Source organism: Podarcis filfolensis (assembly GCF_964270895.1).
Source record: "Podarcis filfolensis genome assembly, chromosome: 7".
NCBI lineage: Eukaryota > Metazoa > Chordata > Lepidosauria > Squamata > Lacertidae > Podarcis > Podarcis filfolensis.
Window position 1 is genome coordinate 71,077,373 of NC_139603.1, and position 12,072 is coordinate 71,089,444.

The 12,072-nt window shown below is 41.6% G+C and overlaps 1 protein-coding gene across 2 annotated transcripts in view; it reads right to left on the minus strand.

Annotated features, from left to right (window-relative positions):
* ANGPT1 (angiopoietin 1) overlaps window positions 1-12,072 on the minus strand; it is a 166,431-nt gene that overhangs the window by 137,417 nt on the left and 16,942 nt on the right. The window lies entirely within an intron of this gene.

Consider the following 12,072-nt stretch of genomic DNA (forward strand, 5'->3'; position numbering starts at 1 on the left):
TTTCTATGGGACAAACCACTAAATCTTTCCAGGATATGTGGGAGTGTAAAAATGTTGATTCATAAAGTCAAATCTGGTAACACACTTCTCGGTTTCTTTACACCACATTCAAGGTTTCAACAATGTTTTTCTTTTTCATTTTAATTACTGCAGAAGGGCAAAAGGAATGTAACACTTTCTAGTAAGTTTACATAAGGCTGCTCTTTTTCACAGTTTCAACTAGTTGCTGTCACTCGTGAATGCGATGAAGTCTGATAAATGTAAGGATCAGTGGTCTACAGCATTTTTTTTTTTAAAAAAAAATCTTTTATGGTAGTTTGAAAGCTAGCATGTGCATCACCACCATTTTGAGCTGAGTATGCATGAATGAACCCTCCTTTCCTTTCTTGACCCTAAAGCAGAAGCTTACAGGGTGCAATGGGATCATCAGCAACAGAGGCTAGAGTTGCAGAATCTCAAAGTGAGCCAACTGCTCTGACAAAAGCTGTAGTACTGAGGCCTTCCAACTTCTCCAGTGCAGAGTACCCTTCAGAGGACCCACCCCATGAATGCACACTCCAGTAGTTGTCCCCCAAACCCCCCATAAACCCCAGATTCCCAACTTTCATTTAAAAAGCAAGGTATATTTAAAGCAATATACCACTTTAAACAGTGGGTTCACCCAAAGAATGCTGGAGCCTTTAGTCTGGCTTAGAGTTGTTAGGAGTCAGTCGCCTTTTCCTCTCAGAGAGCTACAATTCCCAGAATGGCTTGACAATCAATTGCTCTTCCCATGGAACTCTTCAAATTGTAGCTCTATGAGGGAAACAGGGGTTTCCTAGCTGCCCTAGGGAATCCCACAGAGGCCTAATTCTGAGGGAAGAAGAATGGACCCCTATCCGGCCATTACTGGAAGACACACAAATTAAATCCTACAGAATAAATAGAATTTGTGTCTATTTATTGTGATCCCAGATGAGGTAAGTGATCTCATTACAGGAGAGGTGACCTAATTTCATTGGGCTATTCCAAAAAGCTCCTCAGAAACATGTTGGCAATAGCTGAAAGACAATATTGCCTGAACATTTGCAAATCTGTGTTTCTGTGTTAATCGGCATCATGCAAGATATACCTGGAATGCCTCTCATTGACAACTGGTTTTGCATCGTGTCCAAGACACGGCATTTTTATATTAGATAAAGTTCTTTTTAAAAAACGCAGTAAAAAATATCCTCTGGTGGATACAAAAATAACCTATTAGAAGAGACTACAGCCATGACACTATCCTGCAAGTTCTGGCAGAGGACTTCACACAACAATACCACAGTAAATGTGTAAAACTTTCCATAAGCAAGGGAGTGGGGAGGTGCTTGTAAGATAATAGTGATGGTGCAAGGCAAAGAAGGTGTGGTGAATCTTCAGAATGTTCCTCTAGTGTGACATAGACAAGGTAGGGGAAGAATTTTTCACAACTGCAAATAATTACACTTACAAAGCATGAGCAAACACATCCACTACAGACAATTCCACAGTTTCCCCATCTGTAGCATATGTACATGTAATATGGCCATGGTATATAGGCTGTATAGACATCACCTTGCCAACAAAGGTCCGTATAGTTAAAGGTATGGTTTTACCAGTAGTGATGTATGGAAATAAGAGCTGGTCCATAAAGAAGGCTGATCGCTGAAGAATTGATGCTTTGAATTATGGTGCTGGAGGAGACTCTTGAGAGTCCCATGGACTGCAAGAAGATCAAACCTATCCATTCTTAAGGAAATCAGCCCTGAGTGCTCACTGGAAGGACAGATCGTGAAGCTGAGGTTCCAATACTTTGGCCACCTCATGAGAAGAGAAGACTCCCTGGGAAAGTCCCTGATTTTGGGAAAGATTGAGGGCACAAGGAGAAGGGGACGACAGAGGACGAGATGGTTGGACAGTGTTCTCAAAGCTACCAGCATGAGTTTGACCAAACTGCGGGAGGCAGTGGAGGACAGGAGGGCCTGGCGTGCTCTGGTCCATGGGGTCACAAAGAGTCGGACACAACTAAACGACTGAACAACAACAACAATATAGGCTGTTCACTTGAGAAAGACCACTACAGCAATAACTGGGTTGTGGCAGCTATAGGGAACAGAACATAAACAAACAAACAAAACTGGCATATGTTGGGTGTGGCTGACTGAAACCAGGCCAAAGTTCTCTGTGCCAAAATATCTGCTCTAGGAAGTTATCAGTTTCTGCAAAGGATGCAATCTGCATTTTAACAACAACAGTGTTGCCCTCCCATTCCACACAGAATCAGGAGGCATCTGAATAATAATATAAAAACCAGGACATATTAGAGAGACATTATTCATGTTTACATGCTTCCTCTGGTTTTAAGGTAAAGTTCACATCTCCAAACAGTGTTGGCATCCCATAAATGTCTCCCCGCCTTGGAAGACTGACTCCAATTCTTCCCTAGCGAAGTGAGAGCCAATGTCCCAAACAGCTGCTCCTTAGATCTGACCTGGGCAAGGCAGTCTATTTAATCCAGAGATGGTATCTTTAGGAAGGAAGCTCCTTTACACATTGGCAGACAACTTTAGAGCACGCATAAATAAGACAGCCCAAAGGGCAAGTCAACTCTCTGTGCCTCTGAAGGGCAAAATGTGAAAAAGAGAATAAAAAGAAAGAAAAAGAAAAGCTGTTTAGGATATAGCTTTGAAGAGTTATCCCTGGAACTTTCAGAGCTGCATAAAATATTTTCCAAGATCACTGAATGCTCCAAAGGTCAGCAACTGATATACTTCTCAAATTATCAGATAAAATGCGCCCAAGTTAAGAGCAGTGTTAGTTTCAAGGGCTGTCAGGAATAACTTCATAATGCATAGTGATTGCCACAAAACCCTACATGCATTTAAAGCTCTACTGCATGGTGACCTTAAAATACTGAGAAACCTCAAGTATAAATGTTTGATATAAGTCTCCACCACCTGCTCTTTCAGCCTATAAGAATGTTGTTATTTAAGCAGCTCTGAAACCCATTTTCTATATAGAAACCTTGAAAAGTTGTACTGGGGGAGTAGATTTGAAGATAAATAAAGGTAAAGGTAAAGGGACCCCTGACCATTAGGTCCAGTCGTGGACGACTCTGGGGTTGCGGCGCTCATCTCACTTTACTGGCCAAGGGAGCCGGCGTATAATTTCCGGGTCATGTGGCCAGCATGACTAAGCCGCTTCTGGCGAACCACAGCAGCACACAGAAATGCTGTTTACCTTCCCGCCAGAGCGGTACCTATTTATCTACTTGCACTTTGATGTGCTTTTGAACTGCTGGGTGGGTAGGAGCAGGGACCCGGCAATGGGAGCTCACCCCGTCATGGGGATTTGAACCGCCAACCTTCTTATCAGCAAGCCCTAGGCTCTGTGGTTTCACCCACAGCACCACCCACATCCCTATTGAAGATAAATAGTGGTGAGCAATAGAAGGAAGGAAGGAAGGAAGGAAGGAAAAAATAAATATAGATCAGGTAAATATTGAAACAGACAGGAGAGAGTACTGTAAAACTTTGGAACAGTGCAATTTTAAAGTGTTCTACTAACTAATATCTCCCCAGGTTTGTTATCAAATTTGTTGCCCAACTTGTGTCTGTTTTGGCGAGGATCTAGTTAGAAACTGAAACAAGCATCACTATTAATCTGGAGCAATTATGAGCGTTTTACAGAATCGACCTTCCCCAGGGCCCAGTATTTTTGCAAAGCTGCTGCTGCTGGCTGCAATCCAGAATTTCAGGTAGGCTATCCTATTTGTTGCAGCAAGGAAGAAGCACTGTGCAAGAACAAGCAAGCTTTCCCCAACACTGCAGAAAAACAGATACATCTTTCAAAACAAAAAAATTTTTTTCTGCCAGTAGCACCTTAAAGACCAACTAAGTTAGTTCTTGGTATGAGCTTTCGTGTGCATGCACACTTCTTCAGATACACTGAAACAGAAGTACAGTAAATAAGAGTGGGACGAGATCAATGCATAGGTTTAAATGTTTCCCAATTAAAAGCTTTAATCTTGTCCAGCAAAACCCAGGCAAAATAGACTTTTTTTGGCAAGAGGATTCATAAGGATGGCTTTGTCTCAAGCTTTGTTGAAAACCTATGTATGCTTTCTTAGAAAACATCATATGGCACAGCTCTCTTAAAATACGCCACGAGAATCCAGGTGGCGAATAGCATGTTTGAATGTTCTCTCAAAAATCATAACATTAAGCATGTATGTATGTATGTATGAACCTTGCAACTCAAGAGTTCTCATAGTCTTCAGCCTTGTCAACAATGTCTCATGATCCCTTGGTTGTTAGGTATGGCATCTGGGAGCTACGAGAGAGCAAAGTGCCCACTAGCAGTTTAAAAATAGAACGAAGAAGACACCATCTGCTAAAGGTGAGTGACCCCACAACAGTGGCAAATTTCAATGTGTAAACCTCCCTCCCCTGCCACAATGGGATAAACCTTCCCCTGCTTCACTGCTTATGAACAGGGCCACAAAATGCAGAGGGCCCTCTCTAGGTGTACCCATTGTTTTGTCTCATCTTCTAGTATATATGGGATAATATGGCGTATTTGGTTGGCAATGTAATATGCTTCTATGTTGGGGATTCCCCATCCTCCTTCTGAGGTGGGGATGTGCAGGTATTTGGGGCTTATTCTTGGCCACCAACAGCATACAAATCAATATGGCCAACCTGATCCAAAACACCCACCCACCCCACTCACACACAAAAGCAAAGATCACCACAGCCAATCACAAACAAACAACCGCACCCTAGGCCAACCCCAACCTCTCTCACCACCAAAGAAACACAAATGAACAGCACGAGCAGCGCTGACACCAAACCCTACATACATTAAGCAAAATAGAAACATCGGCACCCGACCCCACCCCCACCCATCTTCCCCCCCCCCCACCCCTAATGTCTCAACAAATGAAACTGATTTGTAAAAATGTTACATGGAAAAAATACGAGAGACATTACACATACTTCTTTAAGACAAGAAAATCTTTAATTAAAAAAAAATAAAAATGCAGAGGGCCATTTTGGTCCAGCCAGTAGACCCACATTCAAATGCACGTCCACACCAGCAACAGATGTGCAAGAAGATGCTGACTGCCATCTGCAGATATCCCTTGTTGGACCCTAGCAGCTCATACATACACCATTTATTCATCACATTAGCAGTTGCCTCTATTTGTCCTCTGCATTTGATTAGTAAAATATACACTGGTGCTTTAGGGATAGTGAGTTCTCCCAGGGAGAATGTCAGGGACAAGCCTAGAGACAAGTCTGATGACTGATAGTTTTCTATGATTTAGTGTGACCGCAAAGCGCCGACCTACCACTGTTATTAATGAAAATAAATAATTCGGGGCTGGATGGCCCATTGTGACAAGGCTCTCCATCAAAGCCTGGGAAACATTTTGAGAAACTAAAGAAATGTGATGATGCCCCCCCCCCAAAGCAAGATAGGCTGATTCTCTTTTCTAATGGCCCTTTGATGCTTCCACTTGCGTGTATTTATTTTATCATTGCCAAATAAGTAATCTCTCAATTCTGACCAATCCTTAGCATTTCTACGCTGGGGATCCCTTGACTTTTGTTGTGGGCACTTGGAATATCTCTGTGGGTTACCAGAATGTGGATGAATAAAGCTCTTAACGAAATTCAGCCACATGAATAGGAGAAAGATGTTTTTAATGCCCAAAGCAGCCAACTATTTTTATTTTTGGACACAAAGTGCATTGCTTTTGAGACAATTTTCATTGCTAAATAAAATCCCGCTTCCAGCCTGACTCTGTTCTTGGCCGCAGGTGTAAGAATCCCAAAACAGAGTGTAGGGAAGTTGAATTTCTCACCCACTCACAGCGACTGCTTTGTAACCACCATTGGTTCTGCTGTGGGTAAATTCCTTCCCAGACTCTGGGCAATACTGCTCTGTCATACAAAGAGCATTTTAGCCCAGGGGCAGACACACGCTTTGCATTCAAAAAAAAGTGCCTGGTTCTGTCTCTAACATTTCCAGCTTAAAGGACTAAGTGATGAAAAATAGGGCTGTGTAGCCAGTTTGGTCAAAGCTCAAGTACTGACCCAAATCTGCCTGATTTGGGTGTATCAGGGCTTCAGCCAGATCAGATTGAGACTACACAGGCTTGACCAACCAAGAGCAACCCACAGCATTTTAAAATCTGTCTCATGGCTTTCCCTCGTCACCAGCCACAAGTTTCCCAAAACACTACTTCCCCTGGTCATTCTGGCTTAGAGACAAAGTGGGTGGCTAACCAACCATAAGGATGGAAGGATCTGTCAATGTCACTTCTCTCCATTTCTCATCAACCCAATCTTAAATACAGCTCTCCACATTTTCCAGCAATTTATACCTATATCTATATAAATCCGCATGAAATTTCACCAGCATTGTAATGTGAATGCCTCCAAATTTTAAATGCTGTTTTGAGTAATGCACACATTTCACAAGCAATTTCCTCTAATAGAAAATAATAATAATAATAATAATAATAATAATAATAATAATTTATACCCCGCCCATTTGGCTGGGTTTCCCCAGCCACTCTGGGCGGCTTCCAACAAAATATTAAAATACAATAGTCTGTTAAACATTAAAAGCTTCCCTAAACAGGGCTGCCTTCAGATTTCTTCTAAAAGTCTGGTAGTTGTTTTTCTATTTGACATCTGGTGGGAGGGCGTTCCACAGGGCGGAAAAATAGACTTTTATATGTTCTTTTCAATAATATCTTCATTTTTATGCATGCTTGCTAAATGATGTTTGTTGGGGGGACTGTGAATTTCAAAGGAAAGATGTGTTTCAATTTTCATATTGTTTTGGAAAGTGTGAATCTGATATAAAGGTAAAGGTAAAGGGACCCCTGACCATTAGGTCCAGTCGTGGCCGACTCTGGGGTTGCGGCGCTCATCTTGCTTTATTGGCCGAGGGAGCCGGCGTACAGCTTCCGGGTCATGTGGCCAGCATGACCAAGCCGCTTCTGGCGAACCAGAGCAGTGTACGGAAATGCCGTTTACCTTTATGCAGGAGCGGTACCTATTTATCTACTTGCACTTTGACGTGCTTTCGAACTGCTAGGTTGGCAGGAGCAGGGACCGAGCAACAGGAGCTCACCCCATCGCAGGGATTCGAACCGCCGACCTTCTGATCGGCAAGTCCTAGGCTCTGTGGTTTAACCCACAGCACCACCCGCGTCCCTTGTGAATCTGATATATTCATCTTTAAATGCATAACGAATCTAATTTCTCCTCCATTCCTAGTTGGGTGACACTGAAAAGAGGTGCATTGAATAGCACCAACTAGCATCATCCAACATCTCTCTCGTTTTTGAGATGGAGAGGAGGCTATCATAACTGAATGAACTAAAGTCTGTGCATTAGGTTTTTTCTCTGTACAAAATGATCAGAAAAGTGTTTCATGGACACTGCCAAGAAGAGATTTGGTTTATTGCCACATCTTAAATCTCAGTAATGCTTAGAAAAACTATAAATCTCAGCTGATATTGTAACTAAGGATTCTATCCCAGCAAGCACTGGTCGAACGTGGAGTTGGAGAATTTCTTACTGGATTCAGTTGCTTCCCATACAATTGTTCTGAACCAGGCAGAGGGCCTTCTCGGTAGTTGCTCCCACCCTGTGGAACGCCCTCCCATCGGATAAGGAAATAAACAACTATCTGACTTTTGTAAGACATCTGAAGGCAGCCCTGTATCAATAAATTTTTAATGCCTAGTGTTTTACAAAAAAAAAAAAGTGCTATAAGCTGCCCAGAGTGGCTGGGGAAACCCAGTCAGATGGGTGGAATATAAATAAAATATAACAATAATAATTTAATAATAATAATAATTCAGAGGGTATTCAGGTTGGTTCATTTTGGGGTGGGGAGAAAAAGTGGGAAAAAGAGAAGGAGGGGGAGTCAGGTATCAGAAAAAAGTGAAAAGGGAATAGCAAAAGGAGAGAAAATGGATCACATCCACCCTGGGCATGTGATCTACAACACCTTGCAACCGCAGAAATCCATACACAGATTTCTTACTCCTTTAGAAACCAACTACTCAGGGAAGAACATTGATGTTCAGAGTACCTTTTAATTGAAGGATAACTGCAAGGATAATTTCATGTGCAACTTCATGGTTAGTTCTGTTAGCCAACTAGCCAAGACTGGACAAGTGGAGGTATTGCTTAGCAACCAGCCAGAGCGGCATGATGTTTGTTAAGGTAGCACATGGTCTCACTGGCTATGTAGTACTGAGTGAGTTTTCCTCTGTATGTTTGATTGAATGCCTCCCTGCTGTCTACAAGGCCTGAAGTCAGAAAGATAAAGCCTCTACTTCTCCTCATATTATACAATGTTCTGTACAGTTTCTCTAGTAAAGCATTTTGGGATTTCTCTTCTCTCTGAACTCCATCTGCGTTACTTAAGTGGCTTTTCAGTTTGTTTGTTTATTGAAGAATTTATAAAGGAGCTGCCAACCAATGTTTCTGAAGTGGTGCTCAGTAAAGAGATCAGAAAACAGAACGTTTAAGAGAAATAAATACATACACAACAATTTGAGCGCAAATCTAAAATAAATAAATAAATAAATAAAACTCCACAAATTCAGCATACATTATGAAATGGCCAAGTCACACTGCTCAGAAGGGCTTTTTTAAAAGATAAGTTGGACCATGGTTCTCTATGATATGGCACTTATCATTCTTAGTTGCTAACTGATGGTTAGGACTGAGCTACACATGGAGCAAAACCAGGTGGGAATGAGATGGTAGAATGGATTGTACCACCTCAGACTGCGAGTGGGGATAACATTTTCAACAGCTGCTGTATGCAAAACAATGACAACCTGCTCATCTCCCTGCTTGCAGAAAGCAAGCACTGAAGGATAATGGCTCAGTTAGCACTTTTCACTGCATTGCCAGCTTGTACTTGGAGCTTGAGATGAAACCTGCCTTCCTCCATCTTTTTTCAGAGTAGCTTAAGACAATCCCTCTTCCCAGGGAACTCCGGGAATCGTAGCACTGTGAAATTAACTCTCAGTACCCTTAACAAACTACAGTTCCCAGGATTCTTTGTGGGGAGTCATGAGTGTTTAAAGTGGCATGATACTGCTTTAAATGTATAGTTGCAGATGTGGCCTGAGAAAGGCAATATATGAACAGGACAGAAACAAACAGGCAAGATAGGATCTTGAGAATGACAACAGAAAAGACATTCTGTCTGCCTAAATTCAGGAAACGTCAACATTGTAAGGCTATCATATATGCTGAGCCATCATCTTCCATACACAACACCCTTAACAGACTAAAGTCGTCTACAGTCAGAAAATAGGTACAACATGCGATCAGGCATCCCAAGCGTATATGGAGAGGTTTATGAAAACATATTCAAATTACTCAGTCATGAAAACTCTGCCACATGGTAAGAGGAACAGAGAACATTCCCCTGAATTATCTTCCAATCTGATTCATGGGAGATCGGCTTAACAGACCCATTTTTAATTTAGATTTGGGCTGATTACAGAAACAACCGCCAGTGGTTTCTCTTTAACAAGGTTATGCTTTTAACTGTTGGGTATTGAATGCCAAACACTTTTGCTAGAAACGGTTTTGAGAGAGTTTTTTTTTTAAAAAAAAATGCTGGCCGCATTATGCCGATGTGCAACTTCATCCACCTACAGCAATCTCAAGCATTGTGTTGAGAGAGGGCTAAATGGATACCATACATACATCTGCACAGTTGTGAAACTATTTGTACTTCTATTGGTACCATACATTCGCTCAGCATGGGAAAAAAATCCTGAATAGTTGCCAAGCTAAAAATGTCAGTTATTCTTTGACAATGTTTAAACACTGAAATTACAACCTAAGCATTTCAATGCTGCATGACAGCCAGTTATTGCAAGGAATAAAAACCAGTAAGCAGTCTGTTTGACGCTGTTAGAACAAACATGGCAGATGCGCAGCCCAGGGTTAAATAACGAAGGAAGCTACCCTTGTTAAAACAAATCCTTCGAGGGAAAAGTGCTAAATAGGCTTCCCAAACCATCACCTTCTGGTAGTTTCGGCAAAAGAGCCCCTCATTGCTAAGCTGAGTCTTCCTCCAGCCAATCACTTCCGCACCAACCGTAAATATGCAAATGTCATTGGACAATGCAGAAACTCAGACAAGGCAATCCTCAGGAAGATTTAAACTGACAGTTCATTTTAAGAGGGGTTTAAAAATATTTATTTTGTTTCCCAAAATCTGCTGCCTTTCGCTTTTCGTTAAAGACAGACCAGGCTACATTTCTTCCAGATTAGCTAAACTAAGACCCTCGCAATGTCAACTTCCTCGTTAAACAATGCATACTACAATCCTTTCTTACATTGCCAGTCTGCCTTCCAAAGTGTACAAGACTGTGTTTGGGATATGTTCTAATAGAAGTAATATGTTCTGACGTGCTCTAATGCCGAACAGTTTTAATGAATGTGATACATTACAGGAAAGGCTCAGGAACCCACATAGACACAAGCACTGTGAATATAAATATATATCTTCCCAGATTCTTAAAGCAGTTCTAATGCTGCACTTGGGTCATAGCCATGGGACTAGTAATATTTCTCATTTACTCTGTCTGTGGCAATATATTGCTCAAACAGAAACTTATTTGAACAGACGGGATTTGGGGAGAGGGAATTAGGGGGCATAAACCTCAGCTTTGGAACTGTAATATAGTCTTTGCTATAAAAAAGGAGGAATTACAATATAAATGGCCCACATTGACACCAACAATGCAGCAAATGGATATTATAATGGAGCCCAATAGAAGTGAGTCGTTTGCACCACCACCTATAATGCTGGGAAGCAGGCTATTTTGTTTTGTGAAATAGTGACACAGAAAGAGATGTGACCTTTGTTTGTTTGCTGCTTTGAAAGGACCCATCAGGAAACCTTTTGCCTAATTTCAAAATTCCAATAACCACTGAAGGGTGCTCTCCCTAGACATACCACTTAGGTGATGAGTCAGCCAGTGGCTATCTTCTCTTAGAGCCTGGGGGCCAACTGCAATTCAGAAGTAGGCTTTTTTCCTCCCTTACTTCCCCCTCTCTCGCCCCCCCCCCTTGTGCAGATTGCAAATAAAACAGTGGGCTTAGTTCAGTCCCTAGTGGTCAAATGCAGAACACGGAACAACATCCTAGATGCCTTCTAGCAGAGCAGCTCTTTCCACAAGAGAAGCAATGACACGTGAACACAGAGGATTTGTGAATGCACACACTTCTCTCCTGCATAAGGTTTGCTCAAAGCCATGCTGAATAGAACAAGTGTTTATTATAAAAGTGTTCCTCTACTTTAAGTCTCCTCTCAATGAAGTTGGAGGCACAGGCTGAAATTCTACAAACCTTTAACTAGGAGGAATTCCCAATGCATTGGATTAGTCTTATCTAATGCACTTGGAATTGTGATGCATGGAAGCCACTTGGGTTCCTCCCAAGCGTTCTTCAGGTTAAAATGCATCATTAAACCAGTAAAACTGCAGTAGCAACACATTCATAAGTCTAAATGAGGCAGATCTTCTCCGGAAAGCTTTAAAGCTGCAATTCTATGCACCATTATGTAGGAGTAACTGAAAACAGTGGGTCTTACTACTGGGTCAAGGTGCATAGGATTGTAGTGCAGGATTGTGCTCATGAAATCCACCTGTCCAGGTGATTATCACTGTTGCGATATAATGAACCACATTTAGTGACCATTTAGTATAATTAAGGAATGGATTGTGCATAGAATGTAGAAAGGCAGCCTCAGAATATTCAGGCACAGAGAATGGCCAAAAAGTTTTCAAATCACTAGTTAGGTGATTTATTGGGATGTGTGATTCAAAGCTGCTTTTCAGATGACAATCCAGTGTAAACAAAAACAGCAAACCCTTTACCTAGCCACAGTTCTACTAAGGTGCATGCATGTCTCATCTAAAACTTCCAGCATAATTCTTCTGACTAAGCACATTTATAACATTACTAACTTGTATCAACTTTTTCTTAGCTGAACCAAAATAAGGAAGGA